We start from the raw sequence: 21,520 nt of genomic DNA on the forward strand, positions 1-21,520 counted from the left end.
GGATCCTCAAAACAAGATAAGCAAGGATCCTCCTTCAAAAGCAACAAGTTCAAATCCTACCATAGAAACGAGAACAAGAATGTGCATGCTGTTGACCAAGAAGAGGATGATGAAGAATATCCTCCAATCTCAGAATATTGTTTTTCCGTTGATAATCATGAACTAATCCTTGCAATGCAGAATCTAGGTAGAAAGCTAGGTGCCCAGGAAGAATGATAAACCATCCGGGACTAAAGACAAGTCCAAATGGTGTGCATACCATGAGGATTTCGGGCATCTAACTGAAGATTGCATAGCCTAAGAAAAGAAATTGGATACCTGCTAAGCAAGGGGCATCTAAAAGGATTGTTGGGGAGAAAAAAGCAAAGGACCCAGGGATCCTGAAAGGATCCCTGAAAAGGCTCCAGCACCTCCGGCAAACGCCACAAGTGATTAACTTTATATCCGGAGGATCAGGCATCTGTGGTACATCCTTTTCAGCGGCCAAAGAAATGCAAAAGAATCAAAATGGATAATGGAGAAAGGCCTATTAGAACCTCAAGTGTCTCAGAAGGGAAGATGATAACATTTGATGAGGATGATCGCCATTAACATTCAGGATCCTCACCATGATAGTTTAGTTATCACTCTCTTTATCTCTAACCATTTTGTCCGCAGGATCCTTATTGACGGAGGAGCTCAGTGAACATATCCAGCTTGATGTCTGAAGAAGATGGGAAATCCCAGAAATTAGACATCACACCAAGATCCTCCGTGCTTGTAGGATTCAGTGGGGAAACGAAGAAAACTCTGGGGGACATCAAACTCCCAATCTACGTGGAAGGATTACATAATTACCAAAATTTTGTGTTATTGACTGTTTATCTTGTTGCAACGTTATCCTTGGCAGGCCTTGGATACATGATATGAAAGCAGTCCCATCTACCTACCATCAATGTGTGAAGCTCCCTAGCCCATGGGAATAATCAAGATCGATAGTGACCAGCAGGAGGCTAAGGATTGTTATACCTCATCTATGAAGCCAACCTCGAAGCCAAGGAGCAATAGCAATTACAGTATCCTCCAAGGAATGTCTTGGAGGCAAGGGAACAAGATGTAGATGAAATCCTCTTGGATCCTAGTGATCCTGAATCAAAAATCTATATCGGATCAGGGATCCTTGGCAAGATGAAAGAAGACATGATATCCTTCCTCAAAAGAAGAAAATCTACCTTTGCTTGGAAACATGAAGATATGACAGGTATATCTAAGGATATTGTTACCCACAAACTTGGCATTGACAGGTCTATCAAACCAATCCATCAAAAAAGGAGGAAGTTTGCACCAGAAAGGAATGCCATTATCCAAGAAGAAGTAGAGAGACTACTTCGAGCAGGAATGATCAGAGAGGTAAAGTATCCAAAATGGTTAGCCAATGTGGTTGTTGTCCAAAAGAAAAACGGAAAGTGGAGGGTATGTGTCGACTTCACTGATCTGAACAAGGCATGTCCCAAGGATCCTTTCCCACTACCCCACATTGACTCCATGGTGGATGCAACAGCGGGGCATGAACTGTTGACCTTTATGGATGCATCATCCGGGTTCCAACAAATCCAGATGGAACCATCTGACCAAGAGGATACAGCCTTTATGACCCCAACCGGTTTATATTGTTATATTGCCATGCCTTTTGGACTAAGAAATGCAGGTGCAACATATCAAAGGCTGGTAAATATGATGTTCAAAGATCAAATTGGAAAAACTATGGAGGTATACATAGATGATATGGTGGTCAAGTCAAAGAAAGCTGAGGATCACCTAAGGGACTTAGAAGAAGCATTCGATATCCTTGATAATTACAACATGAAACTTAATCCTTCAAAATGCCATTTTGGTGTTAAGGCAGGAAAGTTCTTAGGATACATGGTAACCCAGAGGGGCATTGAAGCAAGCCCGGAACAAATCAAAGCATTAATAAATATCAAATCTCCTGCCAATGCCAAGGATGTTCAAAGACTGACAGGCAGGATAGCAGCTTTGAACAGGTTCATATCGAAATCCTCAGAGAAATGCAGAGAATTTTACGATATCCTAAGGAAGAATAAGAAGTTCGAATGGACTGAGAAGCATGAGAATGCTTTACAAGCCCTAAAAGAGTATATGTCCTCAGCACCAGCATTAGCAAAACCGGAAAAAGGAGATGCATTATCCTTATATCTGGCGGTATCCTCACCCGCTGTAAGTGCTGTCCTTGTTAAGGATCACGAAGGTACACAATATCCTGTCTACTATGTAAGTAAAAGTCTACTTGATGCCGAATCCAGGTACTCACACCTCGAAAACTCATCCTTGCATTAATCATGGCATCGACTAAGTTAAGACATTATTTTGAAACCCATACTATTGTTGTTAGAACTAATTTTCCAATTAAGAATGTCCTCAGGAAACCAGATATGTCAGGGAGAATGGCTAAGTGGGCAGTAAAGCTTAGTGCCCATGATATAAGATACGAACCAAGAACAACTATTAAATCTCAAGCACTAGCTGACTTTGTGGCTGATTTCAGTAGTGATCTACAAAAAGAAACAGAATTGGAGGTTCAGCAGCTGGATGAGACCAAGGATCCTTGGATACTACACACTGACGGATCCTCAAATATCAAAGGCACAGGGCTAGGGATCCTACTAAAATCGCCACAGGGGGACATAATACCCCACTCCATAGCCTGTGAGTTCCAAGCAACTAACAATGAGGCTGAGTATGAAGCCTTAATTGCTGGCTTACAAATTGCTAAGGATATGGGGGTAAAGTATCTTAACGTATATGTAGATTCATTATTGATCACTAATCACTTTAACGGATCCTATGCTGTTAAATGTGAAAAACTAACCAAATATTTAGAGATAGTCAAAGAATTGGCACTCTCTTTTGTTTCTTTCAGCTTGACACAGGTACCAAGAGAGGAGAACACAGGGGCTGATGCATTGGCCAACCTAGGATCATCCTTGAAGATTCCAGAAGATATAAGTATCCCTATCATCCATATCCTGGCTCCTGCTATTGAAAATCAGGTGGCCATGGAAATAGAAGAGGATACTGCAATGATCCCTAGTGAAGAAGCCCAATCTTATTCAGGATCATGGATCTCACCAATCGTGAGATACTTGCAACATGGGGAGATTCCGACGGGAGAAAATCCTAGAGCTTTCAGGATTAAGGTATCTCAATTTACAATCTTAAATAATGTGCTATATAAACGATCCCTTGCAGGACCATACTTAAGATGCATTGAGGATCCTGAAATTGGAGAAGTGTTGAGAGACTTCCATGAAGGAGATTGTGGAAACCACACTGGGGGCAGGGCATTATTCTCAAGGATCCTTAGAACAGGATACTACTGGCCAACCATGAAGAGGGATGCTGTAGAATATGCCAGGAAATGTGATCCTTGTCAAAGACACAGCAATATCCTTCATCAGCCAGCTGAACTGCTACACCCTATACCATCCTCTTGGCCATTCATGAGATGGGGAATGGATATAGTGGGCAAGCTTCCTAAAGCACCTGGTGGAAAAGTATTTATGCTTGCCATGACTGACTATTTTTCTAAATGGATAGAAGCTGAAGCCTTCGCCCAAGTCAGAGAAAAGGAAGTCATATCCTTCATCAAAAGAAACATTATAACTAGATTTGGCATTCCCTCTGAAATTGTATGTGATAATGGCTCCCAATTCATTGGAAGCAGAACTACTAACTTTTGTGACAGTTGGGGAATCAAGATGATCACATCAACACCAGTTCACCCACAAGCCAATGGTCAAGCAGAATCCTCCAACAAGATCATCATCAACAATCTGAAGAAGAAGCTAGGATCTAAGAAGGGGAAATGGGCAGAAGAGTTACCTTATGTGCTATGGGCTGATAGAACAACTCCCAAGAATGCCACTGGTCAAACACCTTTCTCTTTAGTATTTGGGGCAGAAGCAGTGATCCCAACAGAGATGGTGATCCCAACTGCTAGAACAATTGCTCGTGATCCTGAAGAAAATGCTGCAATCCTAGCTCAGGATTTGGATACTATTGAGGAAGTCAGGGATCTAGCTAGAATAAGGATGGCAAGCTACCAACAAAGAATGGCTGGTACCTACAACAAAAATGTCAGGATAAGGAGGTTCCAAGTCGGAGATATGGTGTTGAGAAAAGCATTTCAAAATACTATCAATCCTGCTGACGGGAAGCTAGCACCAAAATGGGAAGGCCCCTACTTGATTGAAGCTGAAGCAGGAAAGGGGGCATACAGGTTGCTAACCATGGAAGGAAACTTGTTACCAAGAGCCTGGAATGCTGTTCACTTAAAGAAATATTTCATGTGAACATGATCCTTCATGCATGTGATCCTTACATTGAAGTATCCTTGAAGGATCCCGGAGATATCAGTGATCCTAACTCTGGTAATATGCTTATCCTAAAACTATTGCATTTTCTTACTTTTTACCTAAGGATAAGGATCATGTATCCTTCATCCTCTACTCACAAACCATTTGAGTTATGATAGTTCAGGTATCTTCAGCAATTCGTCAAAGATCTCCAAAAGCACCACAGATCCTTGGGTCCAACCCCAGTTTTCCTTGGGATTATCCCCAGTTTCCGCCAGCAGCGCATGATGATCCTGGTATAGTTCACGTCTTTGGGACCAGTACCCACTCTCGGGGCTGACAACCTCATCGTACTGGCTATATTTAGGATCCTACGTATAATGGTAGACGTACCATACATCCGTTCCTAAGGTTTCTAACGTTTTCACGTTAGCTAAGGTTTTGACATTTTCATGTCACTAAGTTTGGATAGTCGCCAGAGAAGGGCCATACTCCAGTTTACATACGATCCTTTGGGCTTGTCCCCAGTTATCCTTTGGGCTTGTCCCCAGTTATCCTTTGGGCTTGTCCCCAGTGATCCTCTAGGATCATTCTCAGTTATCCTTTGGGCATGACCCCAGTTACTAATTTACTTCTTACATTGGCTTAGTCCCAAGTTGTGCTTCGTTTTTCAGGTTTGTCAAAGATAAAACACATAAGGATCCTTAATCCTTATTATCCATCAAAGTCTTATCCACGATTGTCTCGATTGAAGGTTAGGATCCTGACTTGGATCCTCAGGTATCATCCTTGACTATTTTGATTATACTCATTATCCTAACCGACCCTTATACTTTGACAACCAAACCTATGATCCTTGAACTAAAATACTTTGAATATTTTCAATATCAGGATATTTGATCTAGGATCAAATCCTAAATTTATTAAATATATTTTCAACTCTTGCCACTTTAACAAATATATTACAAAAACAACTAAGAAACAAGAAGATAAGGATAACAACACGAGATAAGCCAGAAAAGTTAAGTTATATTATTAAACAAAAGGATCATTAAACCTGTCAAGAAAGTTGTAAAAATTGCCAACCCACATTTCTACCAGCAAAACGTGGCCCGTCCACATGGGTTGGCAAAGGGTGTCCATTGTCTATGCGGTCTTAGCATTTTGCAGGAAAATTAAAGCGGCAGGATCACAAAGGCTTCATCCCCCAAACAGAGGATCCCTCCACCTTTTGCAATCCTACCCATTGTTCAAAGGATCCAGGATCCTTAACCCTAAAAACCATTGTTCGAAGATTACAAACCATAATTGTTTCAAACACCACAAACTACTATCAAAATTTAAAAAAATTGGGCTCCGGCTATGTCTAGAAGTTTCCAGCTCCACTCGCCTCCCCTGATCCTTACCGACATCTCCGCCTTCAAGCATAGGGATATCCTCAACATCATCGTCATCCTCCAACTCTGCTAGCCTTGCCTTCCAGCCTTCAATGTCCCATGTGCTCTTATCAAAGGAAGGATCCTGAGCCTCCGTGGCCATCTGCAGTTGTATCTTGTACATAGCTATCGCGGCAGAGACTTTAGCGTCCTGAGTAATGTCATGCTTCTCATAATCGAACTTGATCAATGCTTTGACAGCCTCATCCTTAACAGCCGGATCTTCTTCTCAAGATCAGTGATCTTGAGATCCTTTCAGCACACCCATTTGATGAAGGTCGGCAAATCTGGCGATCCTGATCTTCAACATGGCCAACATAAGATTCTATTTCAGTAAGTTTCTGCAAAAAACAACAGGATTATAACGTCAGACACGGGTGATCCTCAAAAACCATCAGGATAACCAACAGGGGCCGTGATCCTGACCTCGTGACAGAATCAAGAAATTGCTGACGGAGGAGGGGGAATCCTTGAAGATCCTCAGAAACTTTCCTCTTCTTTCCCTTACCCCTAATGGGTAATTTAGGGGCTGAAGCAGAAGGACTAGCAACCGAAGTCTTCTTCTTCGAAGACGTGACCTTGGCAAGATCATCAATCCCAAACAAGAAGGCAGATTTGGCAGACTTAGCAGATTTTCCAGCACCTACGCAATTCAGAAACAAGATAAGTTCCCTTGTTAAATTAAATACTCTTACATAAAGCTTACTTTCTATGAGGATACTTACTTGACATTGTGGCAGATGCAGAGGATATCTCTTGAGAATCCTGAATAGTGACTTGGAAGCTTCTAACTTCAGGATCAAGCTTTTTAAAAGCTAGGACTCTCTCTTTTGCAGCAGGGCTTAACTTCAGATGAGTAATGGATATAGCTGCACAAGAAATAAAAAGAGATATTAGTGATCTTCATCAAATGAGACAGGACTGATAGTGATCCTTCGAGGATCCTCTACCCTACCATGAGTAGCCCACTCCTTGGGCAGATCATTCCCATTAGGGAGGGAATCCCTTCTCACGAAGAAGAAACGACGCTTCCAATTTGTGTCATTTTTGGTAACTTTCAAAACAGGATGATCCTCCCCGGCCTTCCGTTTCAACAAATATCGATGAGAGCCAAACGTGGTAAGATCATAAAGTGCGGCCAGCTCCGCCATCCCTAAATCAATCCCCTCTTGCTCGATGATCCTCTCGAAGGTATACAAGACCCTCCAGATCATCGGCATAGCTTGGATATAAGATATGCCGGTCAGAGAAAAGAAAGATTGGGTGAAGGCCGGAAAAGGATACGAATATCCTATGATAAATGGAGTCGTAGGAAAGATCACCCAGGTATCTGAAGTAAAATCACTCAGAGCAGTAGGATCAAAGGATTTAAAAACGGCATTCGCCGGAAAGCAATGACGAATTCTGTCTACGTGAGCATCAGTAAAGCAACACCTCTCCGTAGGAGAATCCTTGATAATCCCCTGGCTTTTTAAGGGACTATCCTTCTTGTAATCCTTGTGCGGAGAATTCCGGAGCAACATGTTTGGAACAGAAACAAAGTAGAAACGAAAAACAGAGCAAAGAGAAGGAAGAAGGGAAAGATAGAAGAAGAGGATACCTGATCAGTCTTCGGTAGCGATTATAAAGGGAAGATATCTCGAATTTAAATGCAGAATGATCCTAACCCTATCTCCTATTTATAATGATGATTTGCAGGGATTGTCACGTCTATGACGTAATGATCACAACGGCTAGTCCATGTATAACGGCTAGTTATTCGGAATCGCCCGTTAGAGATAAGATCGAAACAAAATATAACTCGTCTATTTACAATTAACTCCTTATATTTTGGGGGCAATTGTTAGGGCTGGATTTTTATTATAGATGATCCTTACACATGATCCTAACCAGTGATCCTTATTTCTTTGGCAGACAGTGATCCTCAGCAGGACTTCAGGATCAGGATCATGGGACATTATGGTGATCCTCATACTAACGGCCACTTCCGCTTAATACAATATTGTTTTGCAGGAACATGTAGCAGGATACGCTTTAAGCATTATGATCCAGGGACGCGTCTTCACAATTATGGCAAGAGCTTAATTGAAGATAGACGTTGCACAGGATATGGAAATTTGGCTTGATTTATGGGCGGCTATTTAGGCTAGATTGTATCTCATTTCTAAAGGGGTAATGAGCTGAATATTAGTTTAGCTACCTAAAATAGGTCACCTACACACGTATAAGTACCACCCTTCCTCATTCGGAAGAACACACACGACATACAACGCAACTCTCACACACTTAGACACCAAAAGCAATAGTGATCCTTGTACTCAGCTCATTATCATCCAAAGTTGTAATCATATTTTTGTTATATTGAAGTTGGTGATCGGTAGTTGCCATCACCCGAGGTTTTTTATGCCGGAGATCATTCATTGATCAAGGGCTTTTTCCTCGTATAAATCATCGTGTCTTTGCATCTTTATCACAGAAGTGATCCTTTACTTTCATAATTAACCAAGCATCATACCCTGTTTTCATAAAGTTTGGTTACATTATCCTTGTGTGATTTTTGACCAAAACATACTTTAAGATACTTTACCCCCATATCCTTAGCAATTTGTAAGCCAGCAATTAAGGCTTCATATTCAGCCTCATTGTTAGTTGCTTGGAACTCACAGGCTATGGAGTGGGGTATTATGTCCCCCTGTGGCGATTTTAGTAGTATCCCGAGCCCTGTGCCCTTGACATTTGAGGATCCATCAGGGTGTAGTATCCAAGGATCCTTGGTCTCATCCAGCTGCTGGACCTCCAATTCTGCTTCTTTTTGTAGATCACTACTGAAATCAGCCACAAAGTCAGCTAGTGCTTGGGATTTAATGGCTGTTCTTGGCTCATATCTTATATCATGGGCACTAAGCTTTACTGCCCACTTAGCCATTCTTCCTGACATCTCTGGTTTCCTGAGGACATTCTTAATTGGAAAGTTAGTTCTAACAACGATAATATGGGTTTCAAAATAATGCCTTAACTTAGTTGATGCCATGATTAATGCAAGAATAAGTTTTTCGAGGTGTGAGTACCTGGATTCGGCATCAAGTAAACTCTTACTTACATAGTAGATAGGATATTGTGTACCTTCGCGATCCTTAACAAGGACAGCACTTACAGCCGTTGAGGATACCGCCAGGTATAAGGATAACACATCTCCTTTTTCGGGTTTTGATAACGCTGGTGCTGAGGACATATATTCTTTAAGGGCTTGTAAAGCATTCTCATGTTTCTCAGTCCATTCAAACTTCTTGTTCTTCCTTAGGATATCGTAAAATTCTTTGCAAATTTCTGAGGATTTTGATATGAACCTGTTCAGAGCTGCTATCCTGCCTGTTAGCCTTTGCACATCCTTAGCATTGGCAGGGGATTTGATATTCACCAGTGCTTTAATTTGCTCCGGACTTGCTTCAATCCCCCTCTGAGTTACCATATATCCTAGGAATTTTCCTGCCTTAACACCAAAGTGGTATTTTGAAGGATTAAGCTTCATGTTATAATTATCAAGGATATCAAATGCTTCTTCCAAATCCCTTAGGTGATCCTCAGCTTTCTTTGATTTGACTACCATATCATCTATGTATACTTCCATAGTTTGTCCGATTTGATCTTTGAACATCATATTCACCAGCCTTTGATATGTTGCACCTGCATTTCTTAATCCAAAAGGCATGGCAATATAACAATACAAACCGGTTGGGGTCATAAAGGCTGTATCCTCTTGGTCAGATGGTTCCATCTGAATTTGTTGGAATCCAGATGATGCATCCATAAAGGTCAACAGTTCATGCCCCGCCGTTGCATCCACCATGGAGTCAATGTGGGGTAATGGGAAAGGATCCTTGGGACATGCCTTATTCAGATCGGTGAAATCGACACATACCCTCCACTTTCCATTTTTCTTTTGGACAACAACCACATTGGCTAACCATTTTGGATATTTTACCTCTCTGATCATACCTGCTCGAAGTAGTCTCTCTACTTCTTCTTAGATAATGGCATTCCTTTCTGGTGCAAACTTCCTCCTTTTTTGATGGATTGGTTTGATAGACCTGTCAATGCCAAGTTTGTGAGTAATAATATCCTTAGATATACCTGTCATATCTTCATGTTTCCAAGCAAAGGTAGATTTTCTTCTTTTGAGGAAGGATATTAAGTCTTCTTTCATCTTGCCAAGGATCCCTGCTCCGATATAGATTTTTGATTCAGGATCACTAGGATCCAAGAGGATTTCGTCCACATCTTGTTCCCTTGCCTCCAAGACATTCCTCGGAGGATACTGTAATTGCTATTGCTCCCTTGGCTTCGAGGTTGGCTTCATGGATGAGGTATAACAATCCTTAGCCTCCTGCTGATCACTGTCGATCTTGATTATTCCCCATGGGCTAGGGAGCTTCACACATTGATGGTAGGTGGATGGGACTGCTTTCATATCATGTATCCAAGGCCTGCCAAGGATAACATTGCAACAAGATAAACAGTCAATAACACAAAATTTCTGATAATTATGTAATCCTTCCACGTAGATTGGGAGTTTGATGTCCCCCAGAGTTTTCTTCGTTTCTCCACTGAATCCTACAAGCACGGAGGATCTTGGTGTGATGTCTGATTCTGGGATACCCATTTTCTTCAGAACATCAAGCTGGATAATGTTCACTGAGCTTCCTCCGTCAATAAGGATCCTGCGGACAAAATGGTTAGAGATAAAGAGAGTAATAACTAAACTATCATGATGAGGATCCTGGATGTTAATGCGATCATCCTCATCAAACGTTATCATCTTCCCTTCTGAGACACTTGATGTTCTAATAGGCCTTTCTCCATTATCCATTTTTGACTCCTTTGCATGCCTTTTGGCCGCCAAGAAGGATGTACCACAGATGTCTGATCCTCCGGAAATAAAGTTGATCACTTGTGCATTTGCCGGAGGTGCTGGAGCCTTTTCAGGGATCCTTTCAGGATCCTGAGTCCTTTGCTTTTTTCTTCCCAACAATTCTTTTAGATGCCCCTTGCTTAACAGATATCCAATCTCTTTTCTTAAAGCTATGCATTCTTCAGTTAGATGCCCGAAATCCTCATGGTATGCACACCATTTTGACTTGTCTTTAGTCCCGGATGGTTTATCATTCTTCCTGGGCCACCTAGCTTTTTCTCCTAGATTCTGCATTGCAAGGATTAGTTCATGATTATCAACGGAAAAACAATATTCTGAGATTGGAGGATAATCTTCATCATCCTCTTCTTGGTCAACAGCATGCACACTCTGGTTGTCATTTCTATGGTAGGATTTGAATTTGTTGTTCTTGAAGGAGGATCCTTGCTTCTCCGGTTTTGAGGATCCTACTTGTCTCTCCTGGATCCTCTTGTCATCCTCTAGCCGGATGAACCTGAGTGCCCGAGTTCTTACTTCATCTAGATTCCTGCATGGTGTCATAACAAGATCATCATAGAATAATGAATCCTTAAGCAGTCCCATTTTGAAGGCTTCAACAGCCGTAGCCATATCCAAGTTGGGAATATCCAAGGATTCTTTACTAAATTTAGTTATATAATCCCTTAATGATTCATTATGACTTTGAGTTACCCTATATAAATCACTAGTTAATCTTTCAAATTTTCTACTACAAGAGAATTGGTTATTAAATAGATTAACTAAATTAGCAAATGAAGTAATAGAGTAAGGGGGAAGACTTAGCAGCCATTTAAGAGCTGATCCAGTAAGAGTGGATCCAAATCCTTTACATAGGCATGCTTCCTTTAGCTTTTCCGGGATTGGATTGATCTCCATCCTTTCCCTGTATTGTGCTATGTGCTCCTCAGGATCCGTTGTACCATCATACAGCTTCATAGTAGGGATATGGAACCTTTTGGGTACCTCTGCATCACAAATTGGTGGTGCAAAGCGAGATACCTTATGGCTTCCATCTGCAATCTCTGGGATAGGCTTGACTACCCCTGGAACACTTGAGATCATATCTTTTAGCTTCTGCAACTCCCTGGCCATAGCATGATTGATACCTGTATCCTGCATGAATCCATGGTTAGTGGTAAGATAATTATTTAAAGTGTTACCTCTCATTGGGTTCAAGTTAGTGAATCCATATTGCTGGGATTCTGGAATAACGGAGGGACTAGTGGAAGCAATGGTCTGCATTGGAATGAAGTCCCCTTGATGGACATCTAGACTTCCTGTTTGCAAACTTTTTAGGGATCCTGGCATCTGGAAGGATCCTGGTATCTGGAAGGATCCTGGAACGAAGGAGGATCCTTGACCCTGGGATGATCCTGGAACAAAGTAGGATTCTTGACCCTGGGATGATCCTGGAACAAAGTAGGATCCTTGAAACTGCTGTGCTCCCGGATAGGCTCCCGAATTCATGAAGGATCCCATATACTGGGGATAGGATCCTGCCGGCTGAAAGTGTGAGCCCGATGCCTGAGTCATTGCTGTCGATCCGAGGTGCAATCCTCTTGATTCTCCCATAATTTGCACGTCTGGAATTCCCGATGGCTGAGAAGTGATCATTGGAGTATCAAAGCTCAAGGATTTGGGCATCAGTGGGGAATGATCCTCTGCCGTTTTCTTTTGTCTTTTGAGATCTCCGATTTCCCTGAGGATCCTTTCATTAGTTTCATCCTGCCGCTGCATACGATCCTTCATCTGCAAAATCAAAGTAAATACGTCACTAGTACTGGGAGTATAAGAATTCATAGCAGAAGAAGATGGAGGTTTAGAGTTAGTAGGAGTTGGTCTCTTCTCAGCATTCTTCTGGGATCCTGCCGGTGGAGGAGGCAGAGTGTTCTGAGACGAGGTGACTGCAGACATCGCCGTGGACATGTTTTTCAATGATGAAGCCATGTAATTCTTTGAAATGATTTCGAACAAAAGGTTTTCTTATGAATGAAGCACCAATTGCCCCACGGTGGGCGCCAAACTGTTTTGGTTAAAAATCACACAAGGATAATGCAACCAAACTTTATGTAAATGGGGTATGATGCTTGGTTTATAGAAAAAGTAAAGGATCACTTCAGTGTGAAATACACAAAGACACAATGATTTATACGAGGAAAAAGCCCTTGATCAATGTATGATCTCCGGCATAAAAAACCTCGGGTGATGGCAACTACCGATCACCAAACTTCAATATATCAAAATATGGTTACAACTTCGGATGATAATGAGCTGAGTACAAGGATCACTATCGTAATGTGTGTCTAAGCGTGTGAGAATTGTGTTGTGTGTTCTTCCGAATGGGGAAGAGTGTTATATATACAAGTGTAGGTGACCTATTTTAGGTAAAAAGACTAATAATCAGCTCATTACCCCTTTAGAAATAAAAGTAAATCTAGCCTAAATTGTCGCCCTTAAATCATGCCAAGTTTCCATATCCTTTGCAACGTCCATCTCCGATTAAGCACATGCTATAATTGTAAAGACGCGTCCTTTGATCATGATGCTAAGAGCGGATCCTGCTAAATGTTCCTGCAAAACATCACTTAATTCAATGAAGGTAACTGTTAACATGAGGATCCTATAATGGTCCGTGATCCTGATCCTGTAACTCTGCTGAGGATCACTATCTGCCAAAGAGACAAGGATCACTAGTTAGGATCACACGTGAGGATCATGTATTGTAAAAATCCAGCCCTAACAATATCCTTGATAATTATAACATGAAGCTTAATCCTTCGAAATGTCACTTTGGTGTTAAAGCAGGTAAATTTCTAGGATATATGGTAACTCTGAGGGGCATTGAAGCAAGCCCGGAACAAATCAAAGCACTAGTGAATATCAAGTCCCCTGCCAATGCTAAGGATGTGCAAAGGCTAACAGGCAGGATAGCAGCCCTAAACAGGTTCATATCAAAATCCTCAGAAAGATGTAAAGAATTTTATGATATCCTAAGGAAAAACAAGAAATTTGAATGGACTGAAAAGCATGAGAATTCTTTACAAGCCCTTAAAGAATATATGTCCTCAGCACTAGCATTAATGAAACCCGGAAAAGGAGATGTGTTATCCTTATATCTGGCGGTATCCTCAACCGCTGTAAGTGCAGTCCTTGTTAAGGATCACGAAGGTACACAACATCCTATCTACTATGTAAGTAAAAGTTTACTTGATGCCGAATCCAGGTACTCACACCTTGAAAAACTTATTCTTGCATTAATTATGGCATCTACTAAGCTAAGACATTATTTTGAAACCCATACTATTGTTGTTAGAACTAATTTACCAATCAAGAATGTCCTCAGGAAACCAGAGATGTCCGGAAGGATGGCTAAGTGGGCAGTAAAGCTTTGTGCCCATGATATAAGATATGAGCCTAGAACAGCCATTAAATCCCAAGCACTAGCAGACTTTGTGGCTGATTTCAGTAGTGATCTACAAAAGGAAGCAGAATTGGAGGTCCAGCAGCTAGATGAAACCAAGGATCCTTGGATACTACACACTGATGGATCCTCAAATGCTAAAGGCACAGGGCTCGGCATACTACTAAAATCGCCACAGGGGGACATAATACCCCACTCCATAGCCTGTGAGTTCCAAGCAACCAACAATGAGGCTGAATATGAAGCCTTAATTGCTGGTTTACAAATTGCTAAGGATATGGGGGTCAGATACCTTAAAGTATACGTAGACTCATTACTAATCACTAATCACTTTAATGGATCCTATGCTGTTAAAGGAGAAAAACTAACCAAATATTTAGAGATAGTCAAAGAATTGGCACTCTCTTTTGTTTCTTTCAGTTTAACACAGGTACCAAGGGAGGGAAATACAGAAGCTGATGCATTGGCCAATCTAGGATCATCCTTGAAGATCCCAGAGGATATAAGTATCCCCATCATCCATATCCTGGCTCCTGCTATTGAAAATCAGGTGGCCATGGAAATAGAAGAGGATACTGTAATGATCCCTAGTGAAGAAACTCAATCTTATTCAGGATCATGGATCTCACCAATCATGAGATACTTACAACACGGGAGATTCCTATGGGAGAAAATCCTAGAGCTTTCAGGATTAAGGTATCTCAATTCACAATCTTAAATAATGTATTATATAAGCGATCTCTTGCAGGACCATATTTAAGATGTATCGAGGATCCTGAAATTCAAGAAGTGTTGAGAGACTTCCATGAAGGAGATTGTGGAAACCACACTGGGGGCAGGGCATTGTTCTCAAGGATCCTTAGAACAGGATACTACTGGCCAACTATGAAAAGGGATGCTGTAGAATATGCTAAGAAGTGTGATCCTTGTCAAAGACACAGCAATATCCTTCATCAGCCAGCTGAATTTTTGCATCCAATACCATCCTCTTGGCCATTCATGAGATGGGAGATGGATATAGTTGGCAAGCTCCCTAAAGCACCTGGTGGAAAAGTATTTATGCTTGCCATGACCGACTACTTCTCCAAGTGGATAGAAGCTGAAGCTTTTGCTAAAGTCAGAGAAAAGGAAGTTATATCCTTTATTAAGAGAAACATTATAACCAGATTTGGCATTCCCTCTGAAATTGTATGTGATAATGGTTCCCAATTCATTGGGAGCAGAACCACTAACTTTTGTGACAGTTGGGGAATTAAGATGATAACATCAACACCAGTTCATCCACAAGCCAATGGTCAAGCAAAATCATCCAACAAGATCATCATCAACAACCTGAAGAAGAAATTAGGATCCAAGAAGGGGAAATGGGCAGAGGAATTGCCTTATGTGCTGTGGGCTGATAGGATAACTCCCAAGAATGCCACTGGTCAAACACCCTTCTCTTTAGTATTTGGGGCAGAAGCAGTGATCCCAACAGAAATGGTGGTTCCAACTGCTAGAACAAGTACTCGTGATCCTGAAGAGAATGCTGCAAACCTAGCTCAAGACTTGGATACTATTGAGGAAATCAGGGATCTGGCTAGGATAAGGATGGCAAGCTACCAACAAAGAATGGCTGGTGCCTACAACAAAAATGTCAGGATAAGGAAGTTCCAAGTCGGGGATATGGTGTTGAGAAAAGCATTCCAAAATACCATCAATCCTGCTGATGGAAAATTGGCACCAAAATGGGAAGGCCCTTACTTGATTGAAGCCGAAGCAGGAAAGGGGGCATACAGATTGCTAACCATGGAAGGAAATTTGTTACCAAGAGCCTGGAATGCTATTCACTTAAAGAAATATTTCATGTGAACAGGATCCTTCAAGCATATGATCCTTACATTGGAAGCATCCTCGAAGGATCCGGGCAACATCAGTGATCCTTACTCTGGTAAAGTCCTTATCTCAAAACTTTTCCATTTTCTTATTTTTACCTAAGGATAAGGATCACGTATCCTTCATCCTTCTCTCACGAGAATTTGAGTTCTGATAGTCCAGGTATCCTCAGCATATTTTCGATAGTCTTCGAAAGCATCTCAGATCCTTGGGTTTAACCCCAGTTATCCTTGGGCTTGTCCCCAGTTTTCGCCTGTAGCGCACGATGATCCTGGTATAGTTCACGTCTTTGGGACCAGTACCCACTTTAGGGGCTGACAACCTCATCGTACTGGCTATATCTAGGATCCTACGTATAATGGTAGACGTACCATACATCCGTTCCTAAGGTTTCTAACGTTTTCACGTTAGCTAAGGTTTTGACATTTTCATGTCACCAAGTTTGGATAGTCGCCAGTAAGGGCCATACTCCAGTTTACATACGATCCTTGGGCTTGTCCCCAGTTATCCTTTGGGCTTGTCCCCAGTGATCCTTCGGGCTTGTCCCCAGTTATCCTTTGGGCTTGTCCCCAGTTACTAACTTATCTCTTATATTGGCTTAGTCCCAAATTATGTCCTACTTTTCAGGTTTTCGAAGTTAAACAATTAAGGATCCTTAATCCTTATTATCCATTAAAGTTTTACTTATGGTTATCCTGATTAAAGGTTAGGATCCTAACTTGGATCCTCAGGTATGATCCTTAAACTATTTCTTATTTCATTCATTATTCATTCGAATAACCCTTACACTTTGACAACTAAGCCTATGATCCTTGAAATAGACCACCTTGAAAATTTTCGATTACAGGATATTTGATCTAGGATCATATCCTAAATCTCTTAAACATGATTTGCTCAGCTTCTGTTACTCTAACAAATATGTTTCTAAAACAATTGGAAAATAAGAGGATAAATAAAGGATAACAAAACAAGATAAGCCAGAAAGATTAGAGTTATTTTATTAACAAAACCCTTTCAAAAGTTGTCAAAATTGCCAACCCACGTTTCTACCAGCAAAACGTGGCCCGTCCACATGGGTTGGCAAAGGGTGTCCATTGTTTATGCGGTCATAGCAGGTGCAGGAAAGTAAAAGCGGCAGGATCACAAAGGCTTCATCCCCCAAACAGAGGATCCCTCCACCATTTGCGATCCTACCTATTGTCCAAAGGATCCAGGATCCTTAACCCTAAAAACTATTGTTCAAAGTTACAAACCATCATTGTTTCAAAACATCACAACCACAAAAAACCACTACCAAATTTTAAAAAATTGGGCTCCGGCTATGTCTAGAAATTTCCATCATTGCCCAATCCTGCAGCTCAAACCTTCGCTGCACCATCACCACCAGCTCCACTTGCTTCCCCCTGATCCTTGCCAACATCACCGCCTTCAAGCATAGGGATCTCCTCGGCCTCATCATCATCCTCCAACTCTGCTAACCTTGCCTTCCAGCCCTCCACATCCCATGTGCTCTTGTCAAAGGCAGGATCCTGAGCCTCCGCAGCCATCTGCAATTGGATCCTATACATAGCTATTGCGGCGGAGACCTTGGCATCCTGGGTGATCTCCTGCTTCTCACAATCCATGTTGATCAGCATCTGAGCAGCTTCATCCTTGGTAGCCCGGAGTTCCTTCTCAAGATCAGCTATCTTGAGATCCTTCAGCACGCCCATTTGTTGGAGGTCGGCGATTTGGCTGTCCTGATCCTCAACATGGCCAAGATAGGTTTCTATTTCAGCAAGTTTCTGCAAAAAGGGAAAAGATAAGTTCAGGACCAGGTGATCCTCAAACAAGCAGGATCTACAATCAGGATATACAAGCAAGAGCGATGATCCTTACTTCATTAACGTAATCAAGAAACTGTTGGCGGAGCAGGGGAAATCCTTGAAGATCCTCAGAAGCCTTTCTCTTCTTTCCCTTACTCCTAATAGGTGCTTTAGGGGCTGAAGCAGATGGACTAGCAGCAGGGGTCTTCTTCCTTGTAGACTTGACATTAGCAAGATCATCGATACCAAACTTGGAGGCAGACTTGACAGATTTCCCAGCGCCTACACAATCAAAATAAGATAAGTACTTTAACTAATTTAAAAATCTTACATAGAACTACTTTTTAAATAAGGATACTTACTTGACATTGTGGCAGATGCGGAGGATACTTCCTGTGAATCTTGAATGGCAACTTGAAAACTTCTGGTCTCAGGATCAAGCTTTTTGAAGGCTAGAACTCTCTCTCTTGCAGCAGGAGTCAACTTGAGATGAGCAACAGATATGGCTGCACAAAAAACAGAATATTAGTGATCCTCAAGGAACAAGTCTGATGGTGATCCTTCCAGGATCCTCTATCCTACCATGAGTAGCCCACTCCTTGGGCAGATCCTTCCCATTAGGGATGGTATCCCTCCTAACGAAGAAAAATCGTCGCTTCCAATTCGTGTCATTCTTGGTGACCTTAAGAACAGGGTGATCCTCCCCAGCTTTCCGTTTGAACAAATATCGGCAGGATCCAAACGTTGTGAGATCATACATCTCAGACAGCTCCGCCATTCCTAGGTCGATCCCTTCTTGCTCGATGATCCTTTCAAAGGTATACAAAACCCTCCAGATCATCGGCATGGCTTGGATGTAAGATATGCCGGTCAGGGAAAAGAAAGATTGGGTGAAAGCTGGAAAGGGATACGTATAGCCTATGGTGAACGGAGTAACAGGAAAAGCTACCCAAGTATCGGAGACAAAGCCACTTAAAGCAGTGGGAGTGAAAGATTTAAAGATAGCATTCGCCGGAAAACAATGACGAATTCTATCAATATGAACATCGGTGAAACAACACCTCTCATGGGGAGAATCCTTGATGATCCCTTGACTCTTCAAGGGACTATTCTTTTTAGGATCCTTATGAGGGGAGTTCCGTAGCAGCATACTTGCAGAATGTTGAAGAGAAACAAAGAAGCAGAAAGACAGAGTAAGAGAAGGAAGAAGGAAGAAGAAAGATACCTGATTGATCTTCGGACGAGATTATAAAGGGAGTTTCTTTGATTTTAAATGCGAATTGATCCTATCTCTATCTCCTATTTATAATGATGATCTGCAGGGCTGTCACTTCTGTGACGTAAGAATTGCAATGGCTAGTTCGACTTTAACGGCTAGTTATCCGATTAGCTCGTTGCAGATAAGATCAAGCAAAATATAACTCATTTATTTACAATATCACTCCTTATATTTTGGGGGCAATTGTTAGGGCTGGATTTTTATAACACATGATCCTTACATGTGATCCTAACCAGTGATCCTTGTTTCTTTGGCAGACAGTGATCCTCAGCAGGGTTCCAGGATCAGGATCACGGACCATCATAGGGATCCTCATGCTAACAGTTGTTTTCATTGAATTTAATGTTATCTTGCAGGAATGTCCAGCAGGATCCGCTCTTAGCATCGCAAACAAGGGACGCGTCTCTACAACTTTGGCATATGCTTAATCAGAGATGAACGTTGTAGAGGATATGGAAACTCGGCATGATTTAAGGGCGATAATTTAGGCTAGATTTACTTTTATTTCTAAAGGGGTAATGAGCTGATTGTTAGTCTATTTACCTAAAATAGGCCACTCACACTTGTATATATAACACTCTTCCCCATTCGGAAGACGAACAACACATTTCTCACACGCTTAGACACTTGATACTATAGTGATCCTTGTACTCAGCTCATTATCATCCGAAGTTGTAACCATTTTTTGTTATATTAAAGTTTGGTGATCGGTAGTTGCCATCACCCGAGGTTTTTTATGCCGGAGATCATTCATTGATCAAGGGCTTTTTCCTCGTATAAATCCTTGTGTCATTTGCATATTTCTCACTAAAGTGATCCTTTACTTTTTCAACAAACCAAGCATCATTCCCCGTTTACTTAGAGTTTGGTTGCATTATCCTTGTGTGATTTTTGACCAAAACACTAACCATGGATTCATGCAGGATACAGGTATCAACCATGCTATGGCCAGAGAACTACAAAAACTGAAGGATATGATATCAAGTGTTCCAGGGGTAGTCAAACCTATCCCGGAGATTGCAGATGGAAGCTATAAGGTATCTCGTTTTGCACCACCAATTTGTGATACTGAGATACCCAAAAGATTCCATATCCCTACTATGAAGCTGTATGATGGTACAACGGATCCTGAGGAACACATAGCACAATACAGGGAGAGGATGGAGATCAATCCTATTCCAGAAAAGTTAAAGGAAGCATGCCTGTGCAAGGGATTTGGATCCACTCTTACTGGATCAGCTCTTAAGTGGCTGCTAAGTCTTCCCCCTTACTCTATTACTTCATTCGCTAATTTAGTTAACTTATTCAATAATCAATTTTCTTGTAGTAGAAAATTTGAACGATTGACTAGCGATTTATATAGGATAACTCAGGGTCATAATGAATCATTAAGGGATTATATAACCAAATTTAGTAAAGAATCCTTGGATATTCCTAACTTGGATGTGGCCACAGCTGTTGAGGCCTTCAAGATGGGATTACTTATGGATTCATTGTTCTATGATGATCTTGTTATGACACCATGCAGGAACCTAGACGAAGTAAGAACTCGGGCACTCAGGTTCATCCGGTTAGAGGATGACAAGAGGATCCAGGAGAGACAAGTAGGATCCTCAAAACAAGAAAAGCAAGGATCCTCTTTCAAAAGCAACAGATTCAAATCCTATAACAGAACTGACAACCAGAACGTGCATGCTGTTGACCAAGAAGAGGATGATGAAGATTATCCTCCAATTTCTGAATACTATTTTTCCGTTGATAACCATGAACTAATCCTTGCAATGCAGAATCTAGGAGAAAAAGCCAGATGGCCCAGAAAAAATGACAAACCAGCCGGAACTAAAGACAAATCAAAGTGGTGTGCATACCACGAGGATTTTGGGCATTTAACCGAAGAATGCATCGCATTAAGAAAGGAAATTGGATATCTGCTAAGCAAGGGGCATCTAAAAGAGTTGTTGGGAAGGAAAAAGCAAAGGACTCAGGATCCTGAAAGGATCCCTGAGAAAGCTCCAGCTCCTCCGGCAGATGCACAAGTGATCAACTTTATTTTTGGAGGATCAGACATCTGTGGTACATCCTTCTCAGCAGCTAAATGGCATGCAAAGGAAGCTAAAATGGATAACGGAGAAAGACCTATTCGAACATCAAGTGTCTCGGAAGGAAAAATCATAACCTTTGATGAGGATGATAGAATTAACATCCAGGATCCTCATCATGATAGTTTAGTTATTACTCTTTTTATTTCTAACCATTTTGTCTGCAGGATCCTTATTGACGGAGGAAGCTCAGTAAACATTATCCAGCTTGATGTTCTGAAGAAAATGGGTATCCCTGAATCAGATATCACACCAAGATCCTCTGTGCTTGTAGGATTTAGTGGCGAAACTAAGAAAACCCT

The sequence above is a fragment of the Helianthus annuus genome, chromosome 16 (assembly GCF_002127325.2).
Source record: "Helianthus annuus cultivar XRQ/B chromosome 16, HanXRQr2.0-SUNRISE, whole genome shotgun sequence".
Lineage (NCBI taxonomy): Eukaryota > Viridiplantae > Streptophyta > Magnoliopsida > Asterales > Asteraceae > Helianthus > Helianthus annuus.